Below are 6,656 nucleotides of genomic sequence, written 5' to 3'. Positions count from 1 at the left end.
CCATCTCCCTACACATGAGGAAAGTGGCTCACAATTTGTTTGCATTTATTTGTTGTACACTCTGGTTAATGGCATTTGGAATATGATTGGAGATTTGGGGTTGGCCTTAAGTATTTAGCTAGAGTCAAGGTAGTTCCTTGGTTGATTCAAGCTTTTCTTTTTGTTGCAATTCATCCCCTTCAGAGAAATCATTGGTTTTCCTTGCAGAACATGTAGTGTTAAAGCCATTCCCCTAGTTTGTTGGAGTATTTTCTATAGTTTTTTCCTTGCTTTCGCTTGACTTTATGTTGAGTCCTTACTCGCTAGATTTTCTCAACCCCAAGCCTTCTCCCCTCCATTAGTGTACCATTTCACTCTTTGACCTCATTCACCTCCTCCACTATCACCCTCCATTTACAATTGACCTCTCTTTGTGGAAAGGTTGCTCCTCATTGTATTTTCTTTGTGATTGCACTCAATGTCCCTATCTAGTGGATGTCATGCCAAGGTAGAGAGATCGTGGGCATTGTGGTGCTGCCTATTATAACAACATTGGAAGTCCCCGAGCCCAACATTGAGTTGGGAGTTTGGCTGCTCGTTATCGTGAGTTTACTCTATCAAGCAGTCAAAGACGAGATTGCGTAAGTTGACCGTGACATAGTAGATGAGCGACAATATTGTACTTACTCTTAGGTGCTTGTAGATGTCATTGGATGGGTTCCAAACATGGGCCACTCGTGGGGTTGTCTCAATCACTATATTCAAATAGTAGATCTTTACTAGCATCTCAAACCGTTGTTGAGTCATGTGCTAGTGGACATGAACATTGCCAAAGAAGAGATGCTTCTCTAATTGGATGAATTGCAGATGTTAGTTCACTCCATGGACAATATATTAGGGAAAATTAAAGCCCACCTCAGGCCACCCCTTGATCTAGGTTGTTCTTCTGGAGGTCAGAGAGATCCTATCCTTATTAAAGGTTCAAATTATAGAAACTATTGAATGTTCATTATATCATCTGGTTATTTACTACCGAGTCCTAGTTATCTTGTTTTTATGTTTCAGTATAACCCTAGAGGTCATGTATTTCAGACAAGTTTGTTAGATTTTTGGGAATGTTTTTAGTAAACTTTTTGTTTGGCTCTTAACAATTGTGCCTAGCCTCCTTTCTCACTAACGAGCAAGGACATTTCAATCCATTCGGAAGGAATGAAAATACGTTTACTAAAAGAAAAATAAATAAACTATGTTTTAACCTTCTTAATCATAAAAATAACTGATTAAATCTGGATTAAAAAAATACAACAATAAAAAACTTGAAGTGAGTAGATCTATAATCAACATTCTTGCATTTGTTCCTTTATTCTCCATGGTTAGGGTAGATATTCTCTTCTATCCTCTCTGAACTCCCGCCATTAAGTTAAAACTATATTTTCTATAATAGACTTGAATTAGAGAAAATGAAAAGAGATGAAACAGATCCAGAACAAATGCATAACAACAACAGAGCAATCCTATCCATAAAAGGCACAGCACAGGCAGGGAAGAAGTGACAAATTTGTGACAATGCATATTGAGGAACAGGGCGAGGGCCACAGAAGCATTGCTGATGGCAGCACAATTATTAACGAAGCAACGGACGAAGAAGACAATGATGGGATTGTTTATACAGTCAATGACTGACCTGCAAGGTAGAAACACCAACACTGATGCTCTCGTTATTAATAAAACAGAAGTCTATGCCGACACCCCTTCTAAGGATGATTGTAAGTTGAAACAGGCGACCAACATATTGCATTTTATGGACTCCTCTGCGTATGCTTTTCTTTTGCAGGAGTGCAGCACCAAGCAAGCCATAGCGCAAGGAAAAGCAGTCCATGCTCACATTATTCATACTGGTTATCAATATCAATGCCGAGACATATATGTAAATAATAATCTCATCACCATGTATGCCAAATGTGGGGCTCTGATGGACGCTCGCAGAGTTTTTGATGAAATGTCTGAACGGAATGTCATTTCATGGACTGCGGTGATTGCAGCTTATGGCAGGCATGGGTGCGCTGATGACGTCTTGGGATTGTTTTGCCAGATGCAAAGTTCAGACATTAAGCCTAATCAGTTCACCTTTGCTACCGTTCTTTCAGCATGTTACGCTTTGGTTTCTCTCAAGGAGCTCCATCGAATTGTAATTGCAAATGGGTTCCAATTTGATGTTGTTGTGGGGAACGCACTTGTTGCCATGTATGCGAAATGTGGAAGCATAGAGGATGCCCGCAAAATGTTTGACAGAATTCCTCAACGAAATGTTGTATCATGGAATACTATGATTGCAGGGTATGCGCAGAATGGTCAGATTGCGGATGCTGAGAGACTGTTTGAGGAAATGCCTGAACGAAATGTGGTGTCCTGGAATACCTTGGTTACAGGCTGTGCAGAGAATGGTCAAATAGATGAGGCTTGGAAACTGTTTCAAAAAATTCCGAAACCGAATGTTGTCTCTTGGACAGCCATGATTTCAGCATATGCAAAGAACGGATATGTTGATAATGCCCTCAAACTCTTTCAGAAGATGCCTGAACGAAACATGGTCTCGTGGAATGCAATGATTGCAGGATATGCTCAAAATGGGCTGATTGAGGAGGCACTGGAACTCTTTCAGAAAATGCCTGGTAGGAATTTGGTCTCTTGGAATGCTATGCTTGTAGGATATGCCCAGCATGGGGACAATGAATCAGCCTTGAAGTTTTTTCGACAAATGCAGCATATAGGTGTGAAGCCAAACTCAGAGAGTTTCACCAGCGTTTTGTCAGCGTGTGCTGGCTTAACAGCACTGGAACAAGGGAAGGAGATCCATGAAGAAATAATAAGATGTGGGTTTCAGTCCGATGTCTTTGTAGGGAGTGCTCTTGTAAACATGTATGGAAAGTGTGGGAGCATCAAGAATGCACGCGGTGTGTTCGACAAAATGAACCAGAGAGACGTGGTCTCATGGACAGCCATGATTGAAGGTTACGCAATGTATGGCTGTGGCAAGGAAGCCCTCGCGCTCTTTGAAGAAATGAAACAGTCGGGCACAAAGCCAAATGATGTTACCTTGCTTGGTGTTTTGTCTGCGTGCTGCCATTCAGGTTTAGTAAATGAGGCTATTCAATACTTTAATTATACGAGTCAACATTACCACATCGAACCTGGGATGGAGCACTATAGCTGCATGGTTAATCTTCTTGGGCGTGCTGGCAAATTCGACGAGGCACAGAACTTTATCAACAAAATGCATATAAAGCCTGGTGTTACTGTTTGGGGGTCTTTGCTTGGTGCCTGTAGAATACATAACAATATAAAGCTAGGAGAAGAAATAGCAGAACACATTTTTGCGTTGGAACCTGAAAATTCTGCCCCTTATATGCTCCTTTCGAACATGTATGCAGAGGCCGGCAGATGGGATGATGTTGAAAAGCTACAGAAAATGATGAAAGACAGGAAGGTTAAGAAGAAGCCCGGTTGCAGTTGGATTGAAGTGGACGAACAGGTATATGCTTTCCTTGTAGAAAAAAAGGTCACATGCACTAAAACAATAAATTAATGCACACGAGGAAAGACAGTATAGGCAAGTGAATTACTTGGGGTTATGAAGTCACATGCACTCAATTGAATTACATGCATGATCCGCAGAAGGAAGAAAGTTTTTGCCACTGCAGTCAGTGTTGATAATTGTAATTGACGTCATAAATATGCTGCCAAAAATTGTTATTCAAATCATCAGGAACTTCTGAGTGCACCATTACTTCCACCCTGTTGCTCACTTCATGACTGAGATTGTTGGTTGAGAAATTACTAATCATCCCGCCTTGAGGTCAGACTCGACAAGAATTGCTATTTAGAATGTAACTGGTTGGCTGTAGAGAAAACAGTTACAGAACCGAAAGAGTTCACGGATTGTGCTATTGTTTTCGCTGCTAATATTGTATGCAACTTCTTCTTTTGAGGGGGGAAGTTATTCACAATGCTTCAATAACAAGTAAATGGCCTTTGACGGGCTCCCAAGGCTTTGTGGTTTCAAGGATCTTCTGAAGATTCTTGGGGATGTTAAGCTGTATATATAGCCTTGCACAATAACAAGCTTGACTGAATTTTTAACCTTATATTTGTGTACTACAGTATTTGTATTCATTTTTTATGAAGTCTATCTCTAGGCACCGTTGATAGCTTTTACCCTGAATTAAGAGATCTGAAGTACTACTATTACTGGCATCAAAAGGAAAATACATATCAAGGCACAACATTCTTGAGAGGTGGAGATACCCAATAGCTAAAATCAGAAACTTGTCTAAAGGAAAAGGGTTCTATAATCTGGACACTAATGAAGAAGCCTTGGCATGCAGTTATGCCTAATCTGTTCATGAACCCAGGAGACGTAGGTCGAGGGATAAATGTTTGGCAGATCAATTAGAGAGACCCCAAACAACCTCAACTAATTGAACTCCGTCAATTTTGTGCTAACACCTGTGATTTTCAGGCTTGTAATAGCTTGTTTTGTCTTATTTAAAATAGCAAGATCAAGGTATACTCTATTTAGTGAACTTTACTATTTTTGGTCAGGTTTCTTGACTGACCAGAAGCATTGCCTTGTACAAACTTCCAATCTGCATTCTTGCACCTATGGTGATAAAATTGGACCAGGTTTAGTAACAGATGTTGTCTTTTCCAAAGTTTAGGTCTCACTCAATTCAGAGTTCCCTAGCCAATGTTATATATCAAGTCATGCAAGGTGCTATTTGAAGGTTCCCAAACCAAACAAGAATTGTCTTGATATCAAATGGTATGAACTTGATACTTAAAATAGCACGATAAATCTGCAAATACACAATGTATACCAAATAAGCAGAGGTTAACTTTTAAATGACAGCAATGATGAGTTACACAATAACCCCTTATACATTGGGACAACAACTCCCTAATAACCCAAGTGCATTCATATATCAAAATCATAAGTCCATGCATACAATATTGTTTTATTGACCTCTATATATACATATTCTCATTCGTTGCCCATGTAGGCCCGCTACTAGGCTGACCTATTATTACATATACAATTGACCCTATATATACCTCCTTTATGGTCACACTGTCCAATGCTTGAAGCATGTCTTCTTACACAAAAATGATGTCGAGCTTGTGTTTCAGTAGTAATCTCACGAGAAATTTGGTTTTAGATGTTGAGCCCAACCCTCAAATATTGTAAGAGAGAAATATCATTTTGGAACCTTCTTGGCACATCCAGTGCTCTGTCAGTGATTGTTTTTCTTTCCTCTTGAACATCTTTACTTGTTTGAAACATAGTCTTTGTTACTCATTCACATGCATGGGTAACTACAGGAGAAAATTTTCCTCCGATGATGCATATATCCAACCAGCAGCCATGCATATTGTTCACTTCTCCGTAGTGCATGTGATTGATGAGGCCTTAGATGCCCCTCTCTGAAGCATAAAACTTCTGATACGCAGAATTATATGTATAAATATTTTATTAAAAAGATGAATAGACAGATGATTCTGATTACAATGGGGTTCCTGGCTTATGTACCGCCATGGACACCCTTTGGGAAAGGGCATGATCTTATGATTGTGCCCTTTTGTCTAACTAAACCTAAAATTAAATAATAACCCTAAAATTAACTAATTTTTTACATAACATTGCCTTCCTCTCGAAAGAATGCTTTGTCCTCAAAGCATACGTAACGACGGATGTTGTTGACAAAATGTTTCATTCTCCCAAGAAGCGTCTTCTTTGGTAAGTCCTTCCACTTGATCAGATATTCCAAGATGATCAAGGTCCCATACTTTAAAGGGTCTTGAATTAATCTCTCAATTTCCGTTTTTTGGTGATGTGGATATCGGTACGACTTGACGTTGACGGGGTATGATCTTGCCTTGACTTCTATTGTATGCTCAATTTTCCTATTAGGCGGCATCTTCATAGGTAGGTCTTGAATTATTTTTTCATGCTTCCGAATCAAATCTTGTATCTTTGGTGACTCTTCTCTGGTCATATTTGTAGATAACATTTCTAATTGGTGACATTGTACTACATAAGCAGGTGCTCCTTTTCGACTCAGCTTCATCATCTGAGATGATGATACAACTTGATTTTTTGGTGCTTGGAATCTGTGTAGTTTGTACTTCTGACCTCCCCATTTGAATTTTATAAATTGTACTTGATGGTTGGCGGCATAAGTACCTAAAGTTCGTAGCCATTGGATACCTAAGACTACATCTACTCCTCCTAACGGTACCCTGAAGAACGGAGACTCTAGATTAAAGTCTTGAATCTGCAAATTGACCTTATGGCATTTCCCCACCTTTTCAATCTTCTTACCGTTAGCTACCATCACTTTCATATTTGGTAAGTGAAATGAAAAGATATTGAGTCTCTTTGCTATGGTTGCATTTAAAAAATTGTGTGTGCTTCCAGAGTTGATGAGAACCACTACGTTGTTCTTGTTTATGTGTCCCTTTAACTTTAAGGTCTGAGGTTGTGATATTCCTGTCATGGCTGATAATGACACTTGCGGAATACTCCCGTCATCTAATTCTTGTGAGAATTCTAGGGCATCTTTTATTTCTTCTATGTCAGAACCTTCACTGTTTGAATCATGGGTTGCTTCACAATTATA

General features: G+C 39.4%; 1 pseudogene across 2 annotated transcripts; it reads left to right on the top strand.

Moving 5' to 3' along the window:
* Window positions 1–1,335: 1,335 nt before the first annotated feature.
* LOC149257087 (pentatricopeptide repeat-containing protein At2g13600 pseudogene) lies at window positions 1,336–4,124 on the top strand (annotated as a pseudogene). Of its 2 annotated transcripts, XR_016256684.1 has the most exons (2): window positions 1,336–1,670; window positions 1,814–4,124. The product of XR_016256684.1 is annotated as a pentatricopeptide repeat-containing protein At2g13600 pseudogene, transcript variant X2 (transcript). The 2 variants fall into 2 exon arrangements; XR_016256683.1 differs by having other exon boundaries at window positions 1,336–4,124.
* The last annotated feature ends 2,532 nt before the right edge of the window (window positions 4,125–6,656 follow it).

Source organism: Pinus tabuliformis, chromosome 6 (genome assembly GCF_031772625.1).
Source record: "Pinus tabuliformis cultivar Carrire ecotype Pingquan chromosome 6, CPIR1, whole genome shotgun sequence".
In the NCBI taxonomy this organism is placed as follows: domain Eukaryota; kingdom Viridiplantae; phylum Streptophyta; class Pinopsida; order Pinales; family Pinaceae; genus Pinus; species Pinus tabuliformis.
This window is presented reverse-complemented; position numbering and strand designations above follow the sequence as displayed.